This window comes from Sus scrofa, chromosome 17, assembly GCF_054392235.1.
Source record: "Sus scrofa isolate SSC_HxYL_T2T_F1_AM1 chromosome 17, Sscrofa_HxYL_maternal_Yorkshire_Landrace_v2.0, whole genome shotgun sequence".
Lineage (NCBI taxonomy): Eukaryota > Metazoa > Chordata > Mammalia > Artiodactyla > Suidae > Sus > Sus scrofa.
The window spans coordinates 65,816,036-65,843,818 of NC_139399.1; the positions used below are offsets into that span (position 1 = coordinate 65,816,036).

A 27,783-nucleotide genomic window follows, 5' to 3' on the forward strand; every position below is an offset into this window, starting at 1 on the left:
GAACCCGACTAGCATCCATGAGGATGTGGGTTTGATCCCTGGCCTCGCTCACTGGGTTAAGGATCTGGTGTGGCCATGAGCTGGAGTGTAGGTGGCAGTTGCGGCTCAGATCCCGCATTGCTGTGGCTGTGGTGTAGGCCGGCGGCTATATCTCGGATTCAACCCCTCCCCTGGGAACCTCCATATGCCGCGGGTGTGGCCCCAAAAAAAACAAGCAAAAACTCTTTGTATATATGGAAAACTTTAAGCAAAAGTAGCCTAATTAACATAACACAATGTATCTATAATATATAATACATAACATAAGCTATATTGCAATATATTATGTATAATTAATATATAATTATGTAATTATTTGTAATAATATACTATGTATTTTATAATATAAAATATTAAATGATATATTAAAATTATACATATTTTGCTGTTCTTGCCGTGGTACGGTGGGTTAAGAATCCGACTGCAGCGGCTCAGGTCGCTGTGGAGGTGGGGGTTCCATCCCCAGCCCAGTGCAGCAGGTTGAAGGATCCAGTGTTGCCACAGCTGAGGTGTAGGTCGCAGCTGTACCGGATTCAGTCGCTGGCCCAGGAGCTTCCATATGCCGCAAGTGCAGCCCTAACATTTTTTTAAAGTTATTCCTATCTTATATAAAACATATATAGAATTATATTTAATATAAAATTATATAAAACACTACCCCTCAGCTGGCTTCAAAGAACTTCAACTCATGGCAGATCCTGTTTCTTCTCTGCCTCTACTCCGAATCTGCCCCCACTCCAGATTATTTTGAAGCAAATCCTAGACATCATGTCATTTCATCCATAAATATTTCAGTATCTGTCTCCAAAACATTCGACTTACTTTTAAAACTGAGTTTATCTTAAGAGCGAACTCTAATATCACGACCTTAAAAGGAAAATTTGGGTCATTCTCTGTAAAGAGGGAAAAATAAACACAAAGAGAACACAAGAGCGTACTGAGCTTCTGGAAGGTGCCAGCCTGCTTGCTTGGCCCCAAAGGGCGCCTAGAAAGGGCTCCGGGGTGTTAAGGACAAGCCACAAGCTAGTGTCCCACGGAGACCTTCTCTGTGACAGATCTCGCCGGGGAAGATGAAAGAGGATGGAGAGGGAAGAGCCTTCTCTGTGCAGTCCGTTATTTGATGCTTGGGTCCAAGGATCCCTGAGAGCCCCACCCCTGCCCCACACCCCTGCCCCGATGGGATGCAGGCCACACCCAGGCGGCACTGCAGGAGGCCACGAGGAGCCAGTGGCAGGAAGGCTGTCTGGGAGATGCCGCTGCTGCTGCGGAGACATGAAGGGCCCAGGGCCGAGCAGGAGGCCCAGCTGGGTTCCCATCCTGGGGTACCCCTTCCCCGGTGTGGGACCCTGAGCATGGGACACACGCGCTGATAAGGCTTCAGTTTCCACATCAGTAGAATGGGGGCAAGAATAGCTCATACCCCCCATGGTTGCCCTGAGGCTCTCCAATGCGATATTTTCAAGGAAGTATTTACGTACTGATGGACAAAGCGAAAGCTCACCGAACCAGCCCTTACTCTTATTCTTATTGTTACTGATTCTGCCATCATCAGCAGGTAAGTATGCCACCCCTGTCAATTCCTAAGTGGGCCCGGGTGGGGGTAAGGGTCTCCCTGATGATGGAATTTCTCCCCGGCCCCCCCAGGCACTTGTCTCCCCAGCGCCTGAACCTTGTGCGACATGACACCTGGGCTCTCAAGAACCCCCAAGCCCAGCCTCCAAGCCCGTGAGTCACTTCTGTCGACTGGGGAAAACCAACCAGCCCAGCAGACATCCAGACTCCCATGGGCGTCCCCAGCTGCCTGCTCCTGGCATGAGCCGCGCCACCCCCCACCCCCGTCCCTGCCAGACAGTTGGGCAGACTGCCAGGTCTGCGATTCACACCCGGGGTGGCAGCAGACAGCCCCCACCGGGCCGGGCTGCGCGCATGCGTGCTCCTCCTCTCCCCTCTCCTCGGCTGGGTTGTTTTGCTCTGGGCTGCAAATTCATTTTTAGATCCCAGCCTCCTCCCTCCCCCATCTCCTGCTTCCATTCTTAGAAAGCGAACTGGGATGTGCTCGGGGCTTCGCGGTGAAGTCAGAAGTTTGCCCACGTGCTCTGGCCGCCTGAGATACGGAGTTAATTAAAAAGGGGGCTTTGAGTGGCAGGTTCATTGGCCGGAAACGCAGCTGGCTGGCGCTGCCTCTGCGGGGACGGATGGCTGCTCTGGCCGCCCAGCCTCCCAAGGCCCGGCCGGTGAGCTCCTGGGACCGGGGCTGCCCTCCGCCGGCATGGGTTGGTCGGCCGTGGAGGTTGGTTACATATGGACTCTTGCAGCATCTTGCGCTGCTGAGAGATTTTTAATTAGACAAATAAATTTTAAAGAGTTTGGAAGGAGGGTTGCTTTCAGGAACCCGAGCTAGCTGAAATGCGCTTTGTCTGCGGGAAGGAAGCTGACCTTCCTCAAGGCCAACCTGGCAGAAGCGGTGAAGGGGGTGGGGAGAGAGGAGAGGAGAGGAGAGAGGGAGAATCGGAGGGGAGGAAGAGGAACTTGGGGGTGGGGGGCACTAGGGGGATGGTGAGCACCAGGCAGCCCAGTGAGAGGGACTGAGGAGCCAGAGCCAGACTCTGAGCATTCAACATCCTGGTGCTGCCACTTCCCTGCTGTGTGACCCCGGGCAAGTCACTCAACCTCTCTGTGCCTCTATTTTCTTATCTGTAAAATGGGAACATTGCTCATAACAGTACTCCTCTGTAAGTTAAGACAAAGTGTTCCCCCCAGGACCTGGCACAAAGTGGAAATTATTAATTAAGCTGAGTTTATTATTATATAAAGAGCAGGGGAAAGAGAAGGGTGAGGCCGAAGTTTACAGGCAATGTCCCCTCTTCAGTCTCACCCAGCAAAACCCGAGGGCATTGATTGAAGGAAGGAGAGGCAGATCCTACCAGACCTACTCCCCTTGGATGTGAAGATGGCGAGGCCCAGCAGAGGGCTTCTCTCTAGGGCTGCTCCTCCATTGACTCAGGGAGAGACAACAGCCTCTGAGAGCTCAGGTGCCTCCTTCTCCAGGAAGCCTTCCCTGATTGTCAGCTCCCTTGAACTACCTTCCTCTATTCCTCTCTTGCCCCAGGCTCCCCTCTTAGCACAGCTCATGCTGTTTGGTGATGTGCCTTGTTTAAAGTTGTGTGTTTTCTCCCCTAGAATACCTTCATAAGTATTTTGCAAACACTCTCATTGTAAAAAAGATAAAAATGCAGAAGCATGGCGAGGGAAATAAGGCAGTCTTACCCCCACGTAATCCCACACCTCTTCCTATAGTTTGGTGCCTGGCTTTCTGACCTTTAGGAAAGTGAGTGTGAGTGTGTGTATGGGTATCGTTTTGTTTTGTCTCTAAATGTGATCATACCGTGCATATTAAGCAAAACAGGTAAATTTCAAAACAGTGTCTTGGCATCTGTCCACAGCAGTGCTTATCTAACTTGTTCTTTTATTTTTACTTCTTAAAATATTTCCCTTGAACCTATAATATGGACACATAGTAAAAAAAAAAAAAACTGTGCAAAGAGGTAGAGTGTGAAAACATTGTTTCTCTCCGCTCCTGATAGTGCCCCCCCATTTCCCTTCCCCAGAAGCATGCCTGTTACTCACTTCCTGTGCATCCTTGCAGAGTCTGTGCACAAAACAGCAACGGCTGTGTCTACAGCCTTTTTTTCCTCTTTGTACGCTGCTCTGCCCCTTGCTCATTTTCACTTAAATCTGCACCTCGAATGCTCGTCCTCATCAGGACGCTGTCCAGCTTCCTCAGTCTGTCTTTTTTTTTTTTTTAATTTTTTGAAATTTATTTTATTTTATTTATTGTCTTTGTAGGGCCATACCCGCGGCATATGGAGGTTCCCAGGCTAGGGGCCTAATCAGAGCTGCAGCCGCCGGCCCACGCCAGAGCCACAGCAACGCCAGATCCGAGCTGCGTCTGCGACCCACACCACAGCTCACGGCAACGCCGGATCCTGAACCCACTGAGCGAGGCCAGGGATCGAACCCGAAACCTCATGGTTCCTCGTTGGATTCGTTTCCGCTGCGCCACGATGGGAACTCCTACGTCAGTCTCTCTGACAGGTGCACAGTGTTCCATTATAGGGATGGGCCCTAAGTTATATGAGGCCCTAGCGGTGGACATGGAGGTTGCAATACCCGTCACTACATTCTCTGACACTTCTCCCAGGGAGAGAGGTGAGGTCTACAAATAGTTCCCTCCCTTGAAGGTGGGCGAGCTTGCGACTGCTTCCACCAACGGAGGACAGCGAGAGTGATACTGTCTGACCACAGGGTAGGTTAGAAGGGGCCCTGGTGCTTCTGCCTGGCTTGCTTGGGCTCTGAGGCTGCCATGCTGGCAGGAAGCCCAAGTCACAGGGACAGGTTCAGAGAGGGCGCTCTGGCTCCCGGCTGAGCCCAGCCTGGAAATGACTATGGCCTTGATGCCAGGCAGGTGAGTGAGGGGGCTTCCGGAAGATTCTCTGGCTATCTGAGTCCTGGGACATAGGGGAGTGGACACAACCAATCTGCTGTGCCCTGCCTGGGTTTCTTTTTTGTGTGTCTTTTTGCCATTTCTTGGGCCGCTCGCACGGCATATGGAGGTTCCCAGGCTAGGGGTCGAATCGGAGCTATAGCCACCGGCCTACGCCAGAGCCACAGCAACGCAGGATCCGAGCCACGTCTGCAACCTACACCACAGCTCACGGCAATGCCGGATCCTTAACCCACTGAGCAAGGGCAGGGATCGAACCCTCAACTTCATGGTTCCTAGTTGGATTCGTTAACCACTGCGCCACGACGGGAACTCCTCTGCCTGGGTTTCTGACTCATAAATCATTAGCAAAGTAAAATGGTTTTAAGCCGTTGGATTTTGGGTCATCCGTTACTTAGCAATAAATAATCAGAACGACAGGCTTTCCCGTGTCCTTTTGCCTTCCAGAGAGTAGGCTCCTCTGGGATTCTCCAGACCAGGGATTGTCTCACTGATTTTGAGGCAAAATTCTCCATATAAAATGAACCATTTTAGCCCTACAATGCAGGAGCATTTATCACACTCACGATGTACAACCGTCACTTCCGACAGACTCCAAAACAGTTTCATCACCCCAAAAGAAAGCCGTGTCTCCTAGGTCCCCACTCCCCCTTTCTCCCCCCACCTCCCCAGCCCCTGGTGACCACTCATCTACCTTCTGTTGCTATGGATTTACCAGTTCTGGGCATTTCGTATCGAAGGAACCATAGGAAATGTGGTCTTTGGTGGCTGGCTCCTTCTTCTTCTACTTGGCACACTGGGTTCGAGGGTCTTCCGTGTCAGGGCTTCATAACCGCTGCGGCTGAATCATATCCCCTTGTAGAGACACAGCGTGTTTTGCTGTCTGTTCATCTCCTGCTGGACAGATTGGTTTTTTCCACCTGTTGGCTATGATAAGTGATGCTGCTGTGGACATCGGCGTACAAATATATGTTTGAGGCTTTGTTTCAGTTCTTTGGGCATAAACCCGGGACTGGAGTTCCTGGATCCCATGGTAATTCGTGTGGAACTCTGTGAGGATCCGCCTGGCTCTCTCAGCAGTTGCCTTGTCTTACGTTCCCACCAGCCATGCCCATGAGCTCCAGTTTCTCCACATCCTCGCCGGCATTTGCTCTTGCCCGTTGTTGGACTCCTAGTGGGAGTGGTATCTGGCTATGGTTTGGGTTGGCATGGACTTAGTGACAAATGATGCAGAACATCTTTCCATGGGCTCACTGGCCACTTGTGTACCAACCTTGGAGAGCTTACGGATTTTGCCTCCACAGCGCCTCCTGCAGGGGCTGGTATGGACTTGGACTCCATACCTCTCCACTGAATGAAAGGATGGGGTGCAAACAGGGGCTCTTCTTGGCCCTCTGTCCACGCTATGCTCCTTGTGGATACACGTCTTCCTGTGGCTCCGTGCGTCCAGCCAAGCAGTGGGACCCCCTGACATTCCAGGGCGAGCGAGTCTTGTTACACGACTATCTGCAATTTAACCCTGATTGGGAGTCAACCTTGATTCATCGGGGGACCCCGCTTTGCTTGATGACCCCCAGGTCACAGCTTAGGGCTCTGCCAACACGGCCAGATCCCAGCAGACCATAAGGGGAGACTGTGAAACAAGACAACTCCCCGCCTTCTCCCGACTGGAGCTGGAGGCCCAGGGTGGGCTCTGCAGAGCTCAATGGGGCTCTGGGAGAGAATCACAGCCTGAGCCGTGGTCCAGCACCTACCGCTATACCCATGTTGGCAGGGAGTCCCAGGCTGCTGCTGCTGCTGCTGCTGCTGTGTGTGTGTAGGGGGCTGATTCCTGGGGGATGGGGGCGAGGGAGGGGAAAGGAAAAACAGGAGAGATGGGTTCTCAGGTGGTGATTCCTGGCTTCTCTGCCAGGGGCTGGGCTCGGGGGTGAGGAGGCGGCCCCAGGAGACAGATGGCTAGAGCTGCCACATCTAGTTTTTAAGTGCTGTCTAACTGAGGTCTAACAAAGCTAGAGTAAGCGTATTACTCTTATTTGTACAGCTCGATGGATTTTTATGTGAGTCTCCACCATATAAGCATCTCCCAGAACCCGGAAGACGTCCTCACTCCCACTGGGCCACGACCCCTGCCGAGATAACAGCTCTTCTGACCGAATCACCGTCAGTTAGTTGTGCCAGTTCTTGAACTTCATGTACCAGGAGCTGCACGCTCGCTGGGCGCTCCTCTGTGTCTAGTGTCTTCTGCTTAGTACATGCTCTTGCGTTGCGTGTTCTCATGAGTATGCCTCCTCCTCCTCCTCTTCCTCCCTCCTAGACTTCCTTCCTTCTTTTTAAAAAATTTTCTGCTGCGGTGATTCTCAGCTGGGGGTGATTTTGCTCCCCGGGGACATTCGACAATGTCTGGAGACTTTTTTGATTGTCACGCCCTGGGAGAGGGTGCTACTGGCATCTGCTGGGGAGAGGACAATGCACAGGAGGCCCCTGTGAAAAAGAAAGCTCTACCCCCAAAGTCGACAGTGGGGAGGCTGGAAGCCCTGCTTTGCAGCAGTTCGCCGCGTGACTAGGTTGCAGCTGATTTATTCCCCTTGCTGGTGATGAGCACGTGTCTGTTTCCGGCTCTTGCACGTGGTGCCATTGTGAGTCCCTCCGGCACATCTTTGGTGCATTGTGATGCATTTGTCCCAGGCATGTGTTCCGGGGAGCGGCATTGTCAGCAAGCAAAGGCTTAGCTTCAGTGAGTCCTGCCAAGTAGTTGTCCCAAGTGCACCTTCCCTCCCCTTGTATGGAGCTCCTGTTACCCCATGTTCCTGTCAACACTTGGTAGTGTCTTCCTTTCTATTTTAGCCATTTGTGGCTCTGACGTGTGTCATTTTCAGATGTGCAAGCTTCTTGTTCCAGACACCTGAGTCCTCAGGGAGGGCTGTGGGCATGTGTCCTTTTTTTTGGCTGCTCAGAGTCTGAATCCCTCTCTTACATTTGGGGACCCCCTTCATTCTACATCTGGGGGGAAGGCTGAGCTCACTTCCTGCGTTCAAGCTCTCCAGATCACCTTCTCAGCCTCCCTTGTCACTAAATTGCGGTTGTTTAAGCCTCCTGACATCGCTAATGGGTGGATCCCACTATAAGCTTCATCTTACAGTTATTAGGATCTGAGGCCTTCACAGTCCCTCTGTCACTCCTCCCTTTGGGACTTTCGGGGGCTGAGCTACATCTGTGCTCCCAGTGCCAACAGAGCATGGGCTCATTAGTTGGATAAAGGTGTTTCTCATCGTAGGTCGTCCTCATAGCCATCACTGGACTCCTACCCTCCATTATATTAGAAGAGATTGAAGGTCAACTAGGGATCCATGGATTCTAAGTCCTTGAAGTCAGGCTCCAATTCTTTTCTCTTCAGTGATAAATATCACAGTGCCTGGCACAGAGTAGCTACTCAGTAAACCTTTGCTAAATGAAGGAAAGAAACAGGTTTGCAACCTGCCTACAAATGGAAATCCTGAAAAGAAGATTTAAAAGAAAAAAAGAGACTTATTATAATAGGAAGTCCAGAGGGAGGGCTTCAGGCATGTTGTGATCAAGGCTCTGCCTCTATTGTGCTGTAAGTTTCTTGGCTCAGCCTTCTTCCATGTGTTTGCCTTGTCCTCAGGCTGGCTTCCCTCATATCGTAAGATGTTGCTGGCAGCAACAGGCTTCCTTGTTCTTAACCAGCTATGGCATATAAGTCTCCCTTTTCTTAGGGGTCATTGGGTTAACTTAAGTCACATAGTTATTATTTAAACAGGACTAGTTGTCTAGGCATTGCTCTCTTACCATGGTTAAATTGAACCACCTCTGGTAAGAGAGATGGACTTACAATGATTGGCTTAGATGGGTTAATCAGAAACCTGCCAATTATTATTTCTAGGAGGGGGTCAGCTTTTCCCCAGTTACAGAGGTGCCTGTGGATGGTAGATATCTGAGCAAAATCAATATTTGGGGGGGAAAGAAGATGGGGGCAGTGGTTATTTGCAGGCAACCAATGGTGTCCCTGTATTGCCCTGTATCCCAAGTCTCTTGTTAACAAGTAAGAATAAAACCGGTATCCATCCATTCATTTGAATAATCAAGTGAAGACCTATATCATTTTCTAGTGCTGGACAACAAATTCCCTCAAAATTTAGGGACTTAAAAATAATCTTTTTAGCCTCACAGTTTCTGTGGGTCACACTGAGCTAGTAGGTCTGGTTCAGGGTCCCTCCTGAGGCTGCAATCAGGATGCTGGCTGGGGCTGCACCCTTTGAAGGCTTGACCGGGGCCGGAAGATCTGCTTCCAAGATGGCACACGCAGTGGAGGTGGGTACGGGCCTCCGTTTCTTGCCACGTGGACCTCTCTGGAGGACCATTCAACTGTCCTCATGACACGGTAGCATCTTAGCCAGCCTGAGTGATCCGAGAAGGAGCAAGGAGGGCTGCAGGGGCCTGTTGAGCCCTCGTAACTTCCTCGATGTCCCCTCTGCTAGAAGCAAGTTGCAAAGGCCAGCTGTCACCCAAGGAAGGGGGATGCAGCTCCACCTCTTGAAGGAGGGAGAACTTGTGGACGTATTTTGAAGCCAAGACACGTCACCTCTCTATGCTTTCCCTACCGAGGTCTACAGAGCCGACCTGCGTTTCCTTGGTGTTGGCACACGTCCCGCCTTCATCACGCCAGCTCAGCACTTCCTCTGGGTGGAGGGACTTTCAACCCCAGGTCTTCTCTGAAGAATTAGAGAGCAAACACCACAGCGTCCTCCCTGAGGGTCTCCCTGGAGACGTTGTCACGCAAGTTCATCAAATGGCCAAGTGTTCAATAGGGAAATTATTATTATTATTATTTTTTTGGATATGCCTGCAGCACGTTTAAGTTCCTGGGCCAGGATCAAACCCGTCTCACGGCAGCGATCTGAGCTGTTGCAGAGACAATGCCAAATCCTTAGCCCGCTGCAACGTGAGTGAACCCCCCTGTAGGGAAACTCTGGCTTGCAGGAAAGCACTGGAGAAATTCTTGTGTGGGAGAAAACCTCCTGGGAGATTTGAACTTATAAGTTCAAAGTCACATTATACTATTTCTACCTTCAATAATGAAAATAATTATCTTCATTATTTCAACCATGCCGACAACAACTCCTTTTATTTAAAGGATGATGTGGGAGGCACAGTGCTATCTTCTGATCTGGTGGTCACATCATCTCATCTGGTCTTTAGAGCAGTGGTCCAGGGAGGTAGGGATTTCTAGCACTCCCTCTGCCAAAGATGGAGAAATTGAGTCTCAAAGGCCTCATAAGGTGGGGTGTCCCTGGCATTGTCACTGCTGACTTCTCTCCAGGTCACCTTGGACCCAGGCCCCGTGCTGCTAAGCGCTGCTGGATACAGATCAGCAAGTACCGAGACTTGAGCTCAAGACACATCATCCCCAGGCAGCCTCGTCATCCGTCAGCTGGAGCTGCGACTTGGTGCCGAGTGACAGCGTTCGCAGGATGCAGATGGGGGAAGAGACGGGGACGCGTTGGCTTGTCACCTTCACGACATGAACTCAATCAGCTCGCGGGCAACGAGAAAAAGGTTGCCTTCATTTCCCGCATCTGTATTAATGATGTGACTGACAGGCCGAAGGGGGGAAGGATACCTCTTGCCTCCTGGTTTTCCGCGGAGCACCCAGTGATCTATTTCATCCTGGCAAAAAGCAAGTGTTCCGGGCTCACACAGAGTCAGCTGTGCTGTGGTTGGACCTGGCGTCTGGGATGACCAGAGACAACCCAATGGCCGGGGGCGGGGCTTGGGTTGTCTCTATAGCGTCATTCTCCATCTGCAGACACAGATGATGCGCCCTGTCCCCGGCCCTGGTGTCTTTCCTGAGCTCTAGACCAACACTGCCCAGTGGTACCTGCCGACAACAAAAAAGTTCTCTTTTCTCTAAGATTGCAGGTGCCCCTTACAGAGGCTATGGAGCACTTGCAGTTGTGCAGCTGAGGAGCTGAATTTTTAGTTCCGTATAATATTAAGTCACTCTGTGTCACGGTAAACAGTCACACGTGCCTAGGGGTGACAGGGTTGGAGAGTGGCGTCCCGTCCCTGACCGTCTTTTTCAACTACCTGATTTAGGTGGCCCTCCCCAGAGGCAAGGATTGATTAAGTGAACGTGATTGATTGAGGAAGGGCTCCCAGGAGGACCTGGGCAGAGATTGGGGGCAGCAGGACGGGCAGGAGAAGCAGCCACGCAAGGTGTGAAGGTGCAGGCTCGGGGAGAGGGGGGAACCAGCCGCCTGCTCCCTGGGAGTTCGGGGTGTCAGTGGTGCCTCTGAGCTTGTCCCATTTGGAGGCGCAGAGCTGGGCGTCAGCCCCCTGCACTGGCCATGCACTGGCGATGAGCCGTCTGAGCACTCTGGCTGCCGTCACCCAGGGGAAACGCGCTATAGAAATGTCACAGGTAACAGAAGCGGTGCAAGGTGTCCAGGGGTTGGCAGAGCACTGACAAAGCCCCTTGCTTAGGTGGTCCTACGCGGAGCGTGGCCAGATAGGAACAGAACCTCTGCATTCTGGCTCCTGTGGCTGGTGTAACAAATTGCCACAAAGTCAGTGACTTAAAACCACACAAATCTATTATCTTATGGTTCCAGAGGTCAGAAGTCTGACACAGGTCTCACTGGGTTAAAATCAAGGTGTCAGCAGAGCTGCGTTCCCAGAGGATCTAGGAGAGGAGCCACTGCTGGTCTTTTCCAGCTTCTAGAGACCACTGCCCTCCTTGGCTCGTGGCCCTTCGTCCTTCTTCAAAGCTGGCAGTGATGGCCAGAGTCCTTCCCACGCTGCATCTCCGGCCTTCGTCCGTTGTCTTGGCGCTCTCCGACCCCAGCTGAGAAAGGCCGTCTAACTTCAAGGCTCCACGTGGTTGGAAGGGCCCAGCTGGACGGTCCAGGCTGCTTCTCCAGCTGAGGTCCAATGCACTCATCACAGCTGCAAAGTCTCTTTTCCCAAGTGAGGGGACACAGCCCAGGGTCTGAGGGCTGGGGTGCAGGCCTCTCGGAGGGGCCATCATTCTGCCTGGCACCTTGTCTAAGCCCCCACCGTGCTGACCATGCTCGTGGTCTCTTTCTCAACGGATGGTCCTCTCCTGCGTCCTCACGGTGTTTCCACTTGAGACCTGAGCCTCATTGCTCTGCTGGTGTCAGCATCCCACGTGCAGCATAGACCCAAGCCCGTGGTTGCTACCTCCGAAAAACCCCGGAATCAACACACTTTTCTTGATCCTCCTCCCTCTACGGTCATAGTCCGCTAATGGGTCCTGCCACCTTCTCCCCGTCTTCTCTCCAAACAGCATCCAGAATGATCTATTTAACATGGATCTCAGGTGTATCGGTCAGAATGGGCTGGGTTACGCTCTGTCACAAGTCTTCTCCAAGGTTCCATCCAGGGTGAAAAATGGCCCCTCTGAATACATTGAAACAGACAAAGGAGACAAAATTCACACAATTTATGAGTACGTCTTGAGCTGGCCTTGTTCACTGTGATGGTGGCCCAAAGACACGAAACCATTTGGGGACTGAGAGGGATTATGACAAAATAGCAAAGTGTTTACCTGACAGTGTGGTGGAGAGGACGGCTCCAGCCAGGGGGTCACGGAGAGGCCCTCTGAGGAGGAGACATTGACTTGAGGCCTCGGTGATGAGAAGGAGCCGGTGGTGTGAAGCTCTGGTGGGGGAGGAAGCATTCTAAGCAGAAGGAAACGTCTGTGCAAAGGTCCTGAGGCAGAAACAGGCTCGTGGTCAGAGACAGTGAATTCGGGAGAAGCTTGTGAGACAGGGAAGAAGAGAGGGTGTCAGCCACAGTGATGGGAAGCCGTGCAAGGGCTTTGAACAGGAGAGGAACTCGATCTGTGCTTTTGAAAGTCAGCTGGTCGCCACGAGGCGGAGGGTAGAGGGCAAGAGTGGCTTCAGAGAATCCAGTTCCTCTGAGACAGGGTGGAGATGACGCACCTTGGGCTGCGGTGGTTGCAGTGGGGGTGGTGAGAAGTGCGCAGGTGCAGACCATCCTTTGGAGGTGGAGCCAGGAGGACTGCTGATGGCTCTTGGGTGCCATGTAGGACAGTTGAGGATGGATGACTGCAAGGTCTGAGCCAGCCACCTGGGGGGACGTTAGTGCCACTTCTGAGATGGGAGAGGTTGGGAGGAAGCAGATTTATTTTGAGGAAGGAAAGGCCCTGCGGCAGGCCCAGGCCGTGCATTTACTTGCTTGAAGGGGCCGATGGTAGGGAGGGGAAGGATTGAGGCTCTGGGGTAAAACAGTTTGGGCATCTCAGGAAAGTTGCTTAAAATTTTGTGTGTGTGTCTTTTTTTTTTTTTTTGTCTTTTTAGGGCTGTACCCATGGCGTATGGAAATTCCCAGGCTAGGGGTCGAATCGGAGCTGTCACCACCGGCCTACACCACAGCCACAGCAATGCCAGATCCGAGCTGCGTCTGCAACCTACACCACAGCTGACAGCAATGCTGGATCCTTAACCCACTGAGTAAGGCCAGGGATTGAACCCGCAACCTCATTGTTCCTAGTTGGGTTCGTTTCCACTGCACCATGATGGGAACTCCGCTTAGATTTTTTTGAGAACAAGTTTTCTCAACTACAAAATAAGGGTGTCTGGCTCCAGCTCCTGCTGTGGTGATGAAAAGCTCTGTGCAATAGGCCTGGCAAGAGTAGGAGCACAAGAAATGACAACAGTTATTGCAAAACATCCATCTTTACTGCGGATGATGCTTTTCATTTCAAAGCCTATTTTACCTGATATTAATGTAGTCACAGCCTTATTCTTCCGTATTTCTTATGCTTACTTGGTCCCATTCTTAAGTTTTCACGTTATTCATTTACTTTTCTATCCGTTTACTTTTCGCTAATGGTTTACTCTGTCTCTGGATGAGAGCATGCCGTTTCATCTTTTAAAATCCAGTCCATTCTGATGGTCTCTGCCTTTTAACTGGAGTGTTCATTACATTAACATTTAGTGTAAGTGCAGGTATGGTTAGATTTGGGTCCACCATTTTATTATTTTTCTCTCCAACTTGTCTTCTCTCTTTTTTTTTTTTTCTTTTTTCTGTTTTTGTTTTTGTCTTTGTCCTTCGTGTCTCCTTTTGGACTCTTGTTTTAGATTATCTGAATTTTTGTTTAGAACTCCATTTTCATCATCCTTGTGGTTTTCAAAGATATACTTCTCTGCACCACTTCTTTTTTTTTTTTTTTTTTTTTTGGTCTTTTTGCCTCTTCTAGGGCCGCTCCCACGGCATGTGGAGGTTCCCAGGCTGGGAGTCTAATCGGAGCTGTAGCTGCCGGCCTACGCCACAGCCACAGCAACATGGGATCTGAGCAGGGTCTGTGACCTTTTAGTGATTGTTATAGGGTGTAGACTATACATCCTTAATTTTTCATACTCTGTTTACACTTAATATTGTATGACTTCATGTAAAAGGTAGAAACCTTACAATCGTATAAGTTCATATTTCTACAGCTTTTATGCTTATAGTCGTTATGTATTCCATATGTATACATTATAAACCCCACAAGGCAATATTATAATTTCTTCTGTAAATGGCTCTATGATTTTTAAAGAGATGAAGAGGAAATAAGACAACAGCCCTTTGCAGATATCTATATATTTAAGGTTTCCTGTTTCCTGAGGATCTGTTTCCATTTGGCATCATTCACCTCCAGGATAAAGGGGTTCCCGCTGTGGCGCAGCAGAAATGAATCTGACTGGCATCCACGAGGACGCAGGTTCCATCCCTGGCCTTGCTCAGTGGGTTAAGGATCCAGTGTGGCTTGGATCTGGTGTTGCTGTGGCTGTGGTGTAGGTTGGCAGCTGTTGCTCTGATTCGATCCCTAGCCTGGGAGCTTCCATATGTCACAGGTGTGGATCTGGGAGAAAAAAAAGTCACCTCCAGGATGAAGAATTTCTTCCAGCATTTTGTGTCATGCAGATTTTCTGGCACCAGATACTGTTAGTTCTCCCTTGTCTAAAAGGGCAGTTAGTGGGGAGGCCAAGAATGAAGGCTCTGGTGTCAGACAATTTGGGCCCCACTTACCCAGTTTAAACCTCTGACTTAGAGAACAGTGAGAGCATAACTGCGTTTAAGCGGCTGAGTGTGGCAATGGGTTCCATCAGAGCATGTGAATACACTGGGGTATAATGAATGCTAACCGGGAAGATTCTGGGATTTGTTATTTTGCTTGGATGAGGGCTGTTTCTTGGGTTTTGGCGGGCAGTGACGTTGGTTAAACTTGAACTTCAAATTCTGTACCTCAGGCAGCAGCTCTGGTCCTAGTCACACCTTTATCTTACTTACCTGGGCTTCTTTGGGTCTGCTTCAGGTGTGGTCAGGGGTCCCTCAGAGATGGGGGTGGACAGAATTAGGGGGCTTCCTCTCCGAATCTTTCCCATCCAGGGAAATAGTCTCCCTTCACTCGTCAAGGTTTACCAGCCTCTGGGTTTTGGTTCCTTCAGCCAGGGACACCGAGTTCTCCTGGCGTCCTGTTGCCTGGTGGCTGCTCTGTGCCACCTGTCCTCAGCTTCAGTGCAAAGGCTGCAAAGGCTTGTTTTGTCCCAAGCCCCCCCCCCACCTCCTCCTTCCAAAGCACTCTGTTTCCTGTCCAGCACTTCCAGCTGGCCATTCTTTGCGCTGTGGTCAGGTTTTGTCATTGTGGTCATGAAAGAATCATCTGGTCATTGCCAGGAGCAGAAGTCCTCTCGTTGAACTTAGAGGACCTGTGAGTGGGTGTCCTTTCATCTCCTCCGTGGTTCGTGGAAGAGAGACTGTGTCCAGCACGGGGTTCCAGCGGGTCCTCTTTCTTCCCAGCTCCGCATCTCCTCATTTGTAAGCCCGCGCCATGGGCCCCTGGATAAGGGAGAATGCGAGCAGGTTTCTCAGGTGCTGGACCCAGGGTTGGTCTCATGTTTACTTTCACGAGCATCTCTCCGTGGCTCGTGGAAGAAGAAACACTAAAGCTGGCGCTGGCCAGTTTTTCACGCCCTGCTGTCCGTTCCTCCAAATTACCTCTGGGAAAGGCATCATCGTTCTTTCCGGCCAGGAAAATGAAACCTGAAAAAAAAAAAAAAAAGATGAATTGCAGCAATTCAGAATGTGCTGTAATTCAGAATTTCCACCCCTTGTCTCCCCAAACAAGCTCTGCTGAGTAGGTGCTGCCCCTGAGCCATGGCCACGCAAACAAGGGACGCTGCGGTGCACAAAGCCATGGCAACTGCGCAGGAGGCAGCATTGGCCAGATCAGAACTCTGCTGCCCTGGTTCCTCTGTGTGTCATGCACTGTGTCACCAAGTGTCCCATGTGTCCGTTACTGTGCTGGGTGCTGGAGTCACAGCGGCCAACAAGGCAGACATGATTCTGCCTGTGGTCTGGTCGGAGAGCTGGACACGAGTCCAATCATCGGATCCCCACGTGTCCACCACAGAGGTGCGGGGAACGGATGCGCTGGGAGTCGTGCAGCTGGGAGTCGTGTGTGCACGTAAGACTGGAAGCTGCCTGCTGCGCTGCCCTGGGAAGTACCGGAGGTCTGAGGATGAGTGGAATTTAACAAGGACGAGGCCAGACAGGAGGAGGCTGAACCAGCCTGTGCACAGGCCCTGTGGTGGGTGGGGCCTGGTACATTCCAGAACAGATGCGGGGGTGAGGTGGAGGGAAGTGCTGTGGGGGCTGGGAGGGCTACTTAGAGAGGTGCACCGTGGGGTTGAGATTTAGCCATTAAAATACAAGAAGCATGGTGACCTGTGACTTTCTGACAAATGCCAAATACATTTTAAAAAATATAAGTAAATCCCAAGTATTGTAGGGGACATACGGATACTAAAAATTATTCATTGTTCATCGGAAATTCTAGTTAAACTGCGCTGGGCCAGTGTTTTCTCGGGCAGCTCTGCATGGAGGGTCTTACAGACCATGCAAGGAACTTCTTCTCAGGGCAGGAGGAAAAAAAGCGGGGTGTGAGCAGCCTGGGCCAGGCAGCGCTTCGAGAAGGTTGGCTTGTGGCTGCGGGAGGGTGGCTGGAGTGGGCCCCGGGCAGTGGGAGGCTGGGAGGAGCAGCATCCAGGCCAGACTCTCCCTGGGGCCTGGGGCCGGGTCCTGGGGCCTGGGGAGGAACGGCCAGGCCCTGTTGAGTCGGGAAGCTTTTCACAGCCAGCTCTGCTCCAGGGACAAGAAAATACTGCAGAAGAAACCTCCCAGTGTCTGTTTTTCTCCACCAGCTGTTGGGGAGGAAAGCAGCGCTTTGCCGGGGGGCGATTACTCAGGGATTGTCGGGAGGCGCCAGGACCGAGCAGCCAACCTGGGACCCTGGCCTCGAGCCTCTCACAGCCACGCCCGCTCACTGGCCTTCCCCACCCACTGAAGAGCACTGCCGCGGGGCCCAGAAGAACTTGGAACCCTGGGTTTGTTTTTGTGATTACGAAATGAGTCATCTCCCCCAGCAAGGGTGTGTTGAGGGCCTGTCCCCAGGCTGGGAGTGGGGGAGGGTGTCTCCTTGAGGCCGCAGAGTCCAAGGTGGCCTCCCGCCTGCAGGATCCGGCTGCAAGAACCTTAAAGGCGTTTGAGCCAGACAGTCCTGTGTTTGGATCCTATTTTTTTTTTTTTTTTTTTGGTCTTTTTAGGGCCTCACTGGCGGCATATGGAGGTTCCCAGGCTTGGGGTCGAATTGGAGCTGCAGCTGCCGGCCTATGCCACAGCCACAGCAACTTGGGATCTGAGCCAGGTCTACAACCTACACCACAGCTCACAGTCATGCTGGATCCTTAATCCACTGAGCAAGGCCAGAGATTGAACCTGCATCCTCAGGGATGCTAGTCAGATTCATTTCCACGGAGCCATGACGGGAACTCTCCAGATCCTAATTCTTGACATCTAATTTTTTTCATCTTTTTTGAGACTCAATCTTCTTATTTATAAAGTGAGAACCCTATCATTGCCTCCTTTGTAAGGCTGTTGAGGATTAAATGAGTCAGAGTTTATGACAAGTCCTGGGATGTGGCAGGCACTCAGTTAATGCCCTGTGCCTCTTTGTCCCCCTTCTCCGGGGGCCTGGCCAGGTGTGGGTGTATAGCAGGGGGCAGCCGCATTTTCCTGTAAAAGGCCAGACAGTGTAGTTCGGCTTTGTGTGCCAGTTGGTCTCAGTCGGTCCGTGGCCCTGCTCTCGTGGACTTGACCGCAGAGCGGCAGGGACAGGCTGGCATGGGAGGTGGGAGCTTTCTTGTCCCCCTCCCACAGTGAGGACTTTCATTCTTGGACTTGCTTTGTAAGATTATAAATGTCTGTGTTTGTGCGAGTCCTGGAAGCTGGTCCTGGGGCTGCTTGTGACTCTGCCCTCTGAGGACAGGGAGACGGGGCAGCAGGATGCCAGAATGTTGGTGAGCAAGGATGTGGCCTCACCTGGAGTTCAGCCTCAGCCTCAGCCTCAGCCGGATCTCACTCGGAGCCCTGGACTGTGATTGCACCAGAGTTCCCTCCCCGAGACGAGGGACGGGCCCTTTGTCCCCTAGGGCTGGTCCGTTTCTAGTGCAGGTGGCTGACCCCTTGTGAAGGGTGTCTTTTGGGTACCAGCGGTTAGCTGGGAATGCTTAGTAGCCAGCACCTACCCATGACAGCGGGGGGGATGAACGCCCCTAGTCAGTGACGGGGCTCAGGGCACAGGAGCAGCTGTCACACTGAGTCTCCCATCATCACTATCATGACTGCCACCACCCCATGAGTACCATCACCACTGTCACCACCACCACCATCTTCACTACCACCATCATCATTAGACCATCATCACCATCACCACCATCAGCACCACCACCATTGTCACCATCAGTACCATCACCACCATCACCATCACCATCATCACCATCACCACTGTCACCACCACCACCATCTTCACCACCACCATCATCATTAGACCATCATCACCATCACCACCATCAGTACCACCACCATTGTCACCATCAGTACCATCACCACCATCACCATCACCATCATCACCATCACCACTGTCACCACCACCACCATCTTCACCACCACCATCATCATTAGACCATCACCACCATCACCATCAGACCATCATCACCACCATATCACCACCACCATCACTCTCATCTCCCAGTATCTCATTTGAGCTGCTCAGAGCCTGTGAGAGCTGGAGGAGAGCTGAGGAGCTTTAGCAAGGAGCAGGCATGGCCTGGCAGTTTGTGATGAGCTGAGGGTGGGGGTGCCGAGGAGAAGCTGGGACCCCCACCTGTTTTCCCAGCTCGTAGGTGAGAACCGTGCTCACTCCCCACTGCTCTCGGGGAGCAGGGAGGCCCAGGCAGGCACTTGCCTCCTGCCCCCTGGGTTGCAGGCTCCCCTTCACTGCAGCTGGTTTCCTTCATGGGGTTAAAGCTGTGGGACAGGAGCTAAGCCAGGGGACGTGCATCCCGCGCACACCCTGGGCACTTGTCTCTGCCGCCCGTGCCTCAGTTTCTCCTAAATCATCAGCTGGGTGGTGGGCAGCGGCTGGTGGCCAGGGTGGGCTCCTGTCAACAGCTTTTGCACATAGACAGGAGATGGGGACGGGAGGATGCTGGCGGTGCTGCGGGGCAGGGTGGGCACTTCAGGGAGCCACCTCCTGTGACCCGACCTCCTGGGGGCTTGCAGAGGAAGGAGCACAGCCTGGGGCTCAGTGGGTGGCAGGCAGCATGGAAACATTTGGACGAGGGCAGGGGCAGCGGGACGCTCTCCCCCATGGCTGGAGTCAGACAGGCGCAGCTGCCCTGGAGAGCCAGGAGGAGGCAGCTGGAAAGGGTGAACATGCCAGATATGCCGCCTGCAATGCACCCACGAGGCCGACGGCTTCAGGCCACTCTGGGCCCTGGGCGAGGGGGCAGGGCCCGGGGGACAGTGGCCTCCTGGGTTGGCACAGTCAGACGCCAAGTCTCAGAGACTCACTTGGTGTCACTGCAGGGCTTGAGACCCTTAATGGCTTCCAAGGGCAGCTGGGGTCAAAAGTGAACTGCCCACTGCAGCCAGCAAGGCCCGAGTGGCCTGTCCCTGCGGACCTTCCCTCGAATCGCATGTCGCTTGCCCCCTCACTCATGTCCATCCCTGTGCCCTGGCCCCGTCTGCTCTGCTCGGCCTGTTGGGCACACCCCATCCCAGGGCCTTTGCACTGGCCACCCCCTCTGCCTGCAGTTCTCTCCTCCAGCCCCTCCATGTCTGCTTCTCTGCCTTCTTCCCACAGTCTGGGTCTCAAATCTCCCCTCCCCTCAGGACCTTCTTGGGAGAATTCTACCCCCCCCACCCCCATCAACCACCTCTTTAACGCCCTTCATCCTCAGGCATCCTCTTGCTCAGCCTCTCCGACCCCCAGACGGAGCCGGTGGGGCAGGGAGCCGCCTGCTCGTGCTCTGTCTGCCTGGCCTCCCCTGCCTGTGTGATGCCAGGTGTTTGGTCAGTGCTGGCTGAGCCCAGCCTTGAACTTGCTCGGGTGATGATTGCATCTCCCAAGCTCGGGCCGCAGAGGGGCCTGCAAGGCATGAGTGGGCTCTGCTGGCACCGAGTGACTCCATCCAGATGGCACCTAACTCCCCCCGGGACTGTGATGACAGGAACCCAGGTTCTCCTGACCGCTGGGGCTGGTGGGAGAAATAATTGGATTAATTAAAGAAACAGAACCCTGCGGAGGGGACCAGGGGTGCTGAGGCAGAGGGCTATTCACCATCTCCACGGCTCACGCCCGACTTCCCCCTCGACGGCAGTCCCTTCATCCCAGGCTTTGCCTCTCTCCCCCGACTCTGGGGCATCGTCCTGCCAGTTCACAAGGTCACATGCCCCAGCCAGTGGGGTGGGTGTCACCCCTCTCCTTCTCCTCCTTTCCCCAAAGGGCTTTTGGTCCAGGATGGACAAGCCCTGCAGACACCTTCCAGAATGAGGCCCAATGCATGCTGACAGGTGCTCTGCGGGTGCGGGCTGGGGGCCAGGCGGGTGGCAGAGGTTATGACCCCACGACCCGGAGGCTCAGAGAAGAAGAGGGCGTGGATTTCAACCCAGTCTGTCTGACTCCAGGCCTGGAGCCTTCCTCTGCTCAGGACGGCCTGCGGGAGGCAAAGGGAAATAAGACCCAGCCTGGTCCTTACGGAGTTTCTGGCCTGAGGGGTGTGGTGAGGCCTCAGAGCCTCTGAATGTGAGCTGGCTTTCCCCACTCAGACTTGGAGCTGGGAAGTCAGAGCTGGTGGTGGACAGGGCGCCAGGAAAGAACAGAGCTGCTGTGTCAGCATGTTGCTCTGAAGGGGCTGCTTTTCTGGAAAGTTCCATAGGGCCCCCCCGGACTCCCTCCCTCCATAGCCTGTAGTGGGCAAAGCCGGGCCTCCCTCCGCATAGCTTCATGAATGGGGTGGTCCTTGTACCCTCCCCCCTGCCCCCCAGCCCTGGTTTTCTCATCAACAGAGAGGGTGTCATGACCAAGCTTGAGAAGAGTATCTCTCAGTAGGTGTTCGGGTACAGAGCCGGCGCTCCGTAAGGGTGGGCCCGTGAGGCAGGAGTGGGGGGTAGAGGGGGCAGCCAGCTATGTGCTGGCTCCGGCCTTGGTCAGTGGAGTGGGAAGGAAGAGGCATCTCAAAGGGGAAATGGAGGAGTTCCCGTCATGGCTCAGCGGAAACGAGTCTGACTAGTATCCATGAGGATGCAAGTTCGATTCCTGGCTTCACTCAGTGGGTTAAGGATCCAGCGTTGCTATGGCTGTGGTGTAGGCTGGTGGCTATAGCTTTGATCGGACCCCTAGCCTGGGAACCTCCATATGCCTCCGGTGCGGCCCTAAAAAGACAAAAAAAGGGAGGGTGGGTGGGACAAGGAGCTGGTAGCAGGTAAGGAGACTGCTGTCGATGGCAGAGGGGAGGCAACGACTGGGTTCGGAGGCGAGGCTGCTTGACTCGAGGCTCAGCTGGTCCATAGGATTTCCTGCACAGCCTGGGTGTGTGGGGCCTTTGGGGACAGAGGAAGGAACCGCGGTTCTTGCTGCCAGCAGGTGGGTGGGCCACCCAGGGGGTGGGGAGGGAGTGGGGTTTCTCTTCTTTCCCTGAGGCTCCCAGTGCAGCCCCCATGCAGCCTGCTTGAGGTGGGGGGAATTTGGCTCCCGGTTCGATTCCTCCTTACCAACGTCAGGGCTTCCCACGGCAAGCCCACCCGTCGGACCCAGGCCCCTCTGAGCAGTGCGTGCGCCCACAGCTCACCCCGTAGCTGCCAACCTCCCTCGCTTCTGTTTGCTTTATTCCAGGTCCTCCCTCCGCTCCGAATGCGCCTGCGCCTCCTGCAGTGGTTCCTGTTGTGGTCCAGCGTGGGGGTGGGAGAAAGAATTTTCCAGCATAGCAAGGGGAAGGGGAAGAAGACTTTGTGGAGAGAAACGCTGTCCGTGCAGTGGGACAACTTCCTGATGATCAGAGAACCCCAACCCCGAGGGCGTGGGCGTGTCTGTTTTTACAGCCCAGGGTCACAGGAGAGAGGAGGGGTCTTAGGAGACACCTGCTGGCCAGTTGGGGGCGTATGTCGCTCCTACAGGGGCAGGGTGAGGAGTGGGCTGCATATCTTTCCTCGTAGGGGCAGGAAGGGGTTGGCCAGGTCTCTCAGGAGGGACTGGAGAACTCTAGCTACTGCCGTGGGACGGAAGGAGAGAGAAGAGTCTGGTCATTTTTATCTTGGCCACCGGCTTTTCGAGTTTTATCTCCGTGGAGGGGCCGCGACGTCCCACAATTCGATGATGAGGTGGCTTCTTTTGTTGTCCTGCGTGTGTGTGTGTGTGTGTGTGTGTGTGTGTGTTCATTCCACGCACGGATCAAAGCTTCATAGAGCTCCCTGTTTCTTCTCTTTTCTCAGCCTCGTGTTTTAACGCACATCCATGTCACTGTGTGTCCACCTGGGCTGGGCTTCTTAGGGCTTCACTAGAAGGCCTGTCTGTGGCCTTCCTCCCTCAACAAGGATGCCAGCTGGTCACCCGGCCCACACCTTGGCAGTGATCTTAAAAAAAAAACACAACCTTTCTTTGGTGAGCATTTCTTTGGCATTTGCACTCAGAATCCAGGAGGGCAGACATGCTGGCGAGTGTACCTGGGGTGGGGGGAGGCCCCTGCCCGCCCCTCCGACCCTCACCATTAACCCTCTTTAAATCTCGCCAGTTGCATCTCTCTCATTACTCATGAATTTTAACATCCTGGGCCTTCGAGTCGCCTTGTCTGTTAATTGCCTGTTCCTATTTTTGTCCATTTTCCCACTGGGGTTTCTCTTTTTTTTTTGGTTGACTTGCAGGAGGTCCTGGGCACCACGCAGGCAGCCCTGGCACATAGCTGGTGCTTGGCACCTGCTGGGTGGGCGGCTGAGGGAGGGGATTGTGGGGAGGTGGAGGGATGCCCCGATCCCGGAGCCCCCAGGTCCCTCGTGTGTGAGGTCCCAATCCTCCCGTACCCCGGCTGCAGTGAGGAGCAGCTGAGGTACCAGGGGAGGGAACTTGGCCAGGGCATCTTGCTGGGCACCCTCCTGATGCCGTGCGGGGACTCAGAGTCCTTTCTTGCAGGCGGCACGACCTCTCACCTGGCGGTACCTGCAGGGCTCCTGGCGCATCCGTGAGTTGCTCAGTGCGTGTCACACACCAGCCCACCTCCCCAGCGCCTAAAGCTCCAAGAAAGTGACAGAGCACATGAGATCCACCACATATGATGCAAAAGTCAATGTTTTTACCTGATCTGTAGCTGGAAAGAGGAAAAGACCCACACATTTGTGGCCGTGGGAAGAAAACCTAGGAAAATAGCACTTTGGTTTAACTGAGTTGACGAGGATGCTTCAATGACAGCTTCAAGGAGACCTGCCCTCTCAGAGGCGAGTCACCGAGTCCTGCCCACCCCCAGGTCCTCTCTTGGGCAGTCTGGTTGCCTGCAGGATGGAAAGCCGTCTCCGGGTTCCTGGCCTGAGAGACGTGAGGACCAGTGACTCACTGTCGGCCCTCTGGGCTTGGTCCAGCCAGGAAGCCCAGTGCGTGCCTTCTCAGCCCGCCGCCGTCCACCCAGGGCTCAGCCCAGAGGCTCCTGGGGAAGCAGCCGTTCCCTCAGCTGAAAAGGCTCCTGGAGGAAATACTGACAATGAATCGCAGCAAGAAGACAATGAGGGCAGAAGAGAGTCCTGGATTTCGAGAGCAGGGCCGCGGTGTGGCCTGGAGGAAGCAGGGGCTGCGGCTGAGGGCCCAGGAGATGCCTGCTGTGTGACCGTCCCTAGACTCAGGAGTGCCCATCTCCATCCGTGCCACCAAAGCTGGAAACTTGCAGCCAGGCTCCACTCACGGGCCCCTTCCTCTAACCCCCGCCCCCCTGCCCTGGTCCATCCTGCCACACCCTGGGGAGGAGCTGGGAGGGCATTTGTTGCAGCAGTGAAGGATGCTGGCCCTGGCTCTGGTCACTGGCTCAAAGCGGGTGAGCTCAGGGGACACTGGGGTCTGGGGAGGGGACCACAATGTCTCTGGCTTCCTTTCTCCCTTTCCCAAGCACAGAGCGTATCCATGCATTCATTCAACCTTCATCCATTCATTGGGGACCTGCCCCCACCACCCCCTGCCCCTGCCTCGGGCACTGTGCTGTGTATCAGGGGCACAAAGTCAGGCTGACACCCTGCCCTGACCTCATGGACTTACATGAGAGCAGGTGAGACAAATAAACAGGCCAAGCACGTGTTCTTTCTAGAGGCTGAGCTAAGTACTTTGCAGGAAACAAGGAGAATCCTTGTTAGCGAGGGGCAGGGTTTGAGAAAGACTTCCCCGAGGAGGTGAGGATGAGCGGTTCTGAGGACTTCTGGGGATGGAGTTTTCTCTCCCTGGGAACAGCACGTGCAAAGGTCCTGGGGTGGAAAGCGGCTTGGGACACATAAGATGCTGAGAGAGGACCTCGCAGGCAGTGGCTGCTCAGCCAGGGTCAGGGCAGCGGTCCCTCCAGCCATCATTTCCCAGGTAGCCACCCCCCTCTCCCCACCACATGTTCTCTGTGGGAAAGGTTTGCCAAAACATCATTAACATCTCACAAAGGGAAACCATCAGGCTGTCTGTGCAGGAAGATCCTGGACCGCTTGCCAGTTATCAACCGGAGAAAATTAAATCATGCGTTTACAATAGACCCCTCAGGACCAGGCATGCTTTTTCTCTTCCCTCCTGGTTTGTGGCCTGCAATGTAGACAGGGAAGTGGGTTTGCCCCCAGGAGAGAGACGGGAAAGCAAAATATTCCTCAGCAGAGAAAACAAAAAGAATCGTGACAAGCCAGGAGACAGTCTCTGAGCCTTGAAATGATCTTTTTTTTTTTTTTTTTTTTTGTCTTTTTGCCATTTCTTGGGCAGCTCCCATGGCATATGGAAGTTCCCAGGCTAGGGGTCTAATTGGAGCTGCAGCCGCTGGCCTATGCCAGAGCCACAGCAATGCCATATCCGAGCGCGTCTGCAGCCTACACCACAGCTCACGGCAACGCCGGATCCTTAACCCACTGAGCACGGCCAGGGATCAAACCTGCAACCTCATAGTTCCTAGTCGGATTCGTTAACCACTGGGCCACGACGGGAACTCCATCGAACTGATCTTTTTATCAACAGGCAAGTGCTGTCCCCAGCTGGAGACACCTGCCCCACCCCCTCCTCTGAGGACCGCGTGGCTTCCACTGAGGGGCTCTCCTGGGACCGAGGAATCAGCATTTGGAAGACAAGAGCTGAGGTCTTTCTTTATATTCTTTTCATCCCCCCCAAAGGCTCCACGAGGGAAGTTTTAGTCCCTTTTATAAATAAAAGAGCTTCCCCAAGCCACAGATGTTAAGTCCCAAAGCCAAGATGCGACCCCTGATTGTACCCAGGCTCTGACTTTCTGTGACTCTCTCCTGTGTTCCCAAAATAAAGGCCTGAGCCCTGGGCTCTGGGCTGAGCTTGAGACTGAGTTCAGCGTGTGCCAAGCCCTTTGTGGGTTATTGGTCTGTCCCTGCCAGCTTCCTCTGTGAGCCCCCGGGAGCAATCTTCTGAGGAATAAGACTGGGGAGCCTCGCAGGGCACAGCTTCTGGGAGTGACGGAGACTCCACAAGTTCCAGGGGAGCGTGTTCCACCCACAAAGACAGCTACCTGCACACGCGGGCTCTCCCTCTGATCCAGGGCTTGGTGCTGACATAGAGACCAGGCAACGTCGTCCCGAGAAACACCGGTGATCGACCAGGGAAACTGGTCCCATCCTTTCTCCCCTGCTCCCCGTCCCCGCAGACGCTCCTGCTGGAAACCGCGCCGCAGAAGGAAAGGAAGAGAGGTAAGCCAGCTCTTTCCTCCTCGGTGCCCTTTCTCGTAGGCAAGCCGGGCACTGAGTGTCGGCAGAATGTGCAAAGGTACCAAGATGCGAAAGAAAACGTTAATTTTCGAATCTAATTTTGTGTGGTGTTTCTCCCTATCCTACAACACAACCCATGTGCCTGTGTGAGTGACGAAGTACAAATTGTGCCATTTCAGGGATATTCCAGGAGTTAAATGCTCTTATGTTTGTATTTAAAATGGACACCGTATATCATAAAGATGAATGCTAAAATCCATGCTATAATGTAGCTTTTTTTTTTTTTAACTTAGGACCGCTTCGAATGGCAAATAGAAATCACGACAAATCGAGAGATGGCAAGAGGAAGGAAAAAGAATGGTAGCTTTGTACTTTCGATGACAATTTTCCCCTGCTTTTTGAAGAGGGACCCCACATTTTTCTGTCCCACTGGCTCCCCCAAATTATGTAGCTGCCTTGCTCCAGGTAATGAGAAGGGCCCTGGTTCTCCAGTGTTTGAGACCGGGCCCCGGGCCTGTTTGTGGCTGGAAACGAGGCAACAGGATGTAATGATGAAAGGAGCCACCGCTGGCTGCGTGTCCCGATGCCCAGCTATGCTTTGCATTAGCAGATGGGGTGGCGGGGGTACAGCTGTTACCTCCAGTTCACAGATGAAGACACGGAGGCTCAAGAGATGGCGTGATTTGTGTGAGCTGGAACGTGACTGCGTTGCTGCTAGGATGTGGATTTTTCTGTCTTTAACGGCGTCGTTTCCTTACCACCCGCCAACCCATTTTGCAGACCTGCCCACAAAAGCATCTCTCTTGGGCTCTTTATCTTTGCAAGATCCGTTTCCTCTGAAACACTGAATCTAAAAGTCCCTGGAATCGTCTCACCAACTGTTTCCTTCCTCTCTCCGAGAAGTTTCCCCATAAAAGTTTGGAGAGAGGCAGGATAGGGAGGAGGAACTGAAAAAAAGGCAGCAGATTTTTAATGTGTTATGGACGGTTCGCTGGTTGGAATCCCATTTCCCTTGGCTGAGCCGATCAGTGTCAGCAGCCACTCCCCAGACCCAGAGCGTCCGTCCGTTTAAGTGTTAATTATGTTTTCCTATCTGCCTGTAAACGCCTGTTTGGGAGAGCCCGGGCGTTCTTAAAATAAATGGCAATATAAAATTGAAAACAGCTAGCGTTCCCGAATCCATTTTCACATCTCATAACTTTGAAGCATAATTCATGTCTCCCTCCTGCGCCTGCGTGGCCACGGGGACGGCTTCACAGTCGCCGTGTAATTTCTACGAGGAGCAAATCCGTTTGTCATCTGCAGTGTCTCGGTGTCTCACTGCCCCTCGGAGCCCTTAAATAAAAGCAAGACGTGCCACGTCTCCCCGCTTGATTAAACCATGTGGGCCACGAGAGTGCAGGGAAAATGTATAATTTATTTTGTAAACTGGAGAGACAACTGCAAAGGATTCAACCTATAATTGTGAGGATAATCGCTCCCATGACCGAGCTGTGTTTGGCGGCTGCGTGGGGCGGGATGCGGGCGCCGGGCTTGCACGTGGCAGAAGTGTGACACCCAGCAGAACCGTGGCAGAGAAGCCGCCTTAGCCGCCGCGTTACTTAGAATAGGGTTTCTTTAAATATACGCATATTTCAATTGAGGTTTAACACACATACAGCAGAGTGCTCGGGCCTTATAAAACATGCTGCTCCGTGCATTCTTGTACCATGCACATGGCCATTTTGCACTCTTGCACACAGGCGTGCCTGTCAAACCTTCACCGTGACCAAGATGCACAGCCTGCAGAGCCTTTTCGGCACCTGTGTGTGCCTGCTGCCAGGGTCAGGGCTCATCTACCTGCCATGCCTGTAGATGACTTTCTCTTGTATTTTCTTTTCTTTGTGTTCACCGAACCACCCAGCGTGGGG

The 27,783-nt window shown here is 53.2% G+C and overlaps 1 long non-coding RNA gene across 1 annotated transcript; it reads left to right on the top strand.

Annotated features, from left to right (window-relative positions):
• The first annotated feature begins 1,330 nt into the window (after window positions 1-1,330).
• Window positions 1,331-27,048, top strand: LOC146395403 (uncharacterized). Its single transcript, XR_014832816.1, has 7 exons — window positions 1,331-1,594; window positions 1,684-1,764; window positions 22,421-22,589; window positions 23,115-24,003; window positions 25,164-25,281; window positions 25,461-25,855; window positions 26,167-27,048. It is a non-coding gene; the product is annotated as an uncharacterized LOC146395403 (long non-coding RNA).
• Window positions 27,049-27,783: the final 735 nt, after the last annotated feature.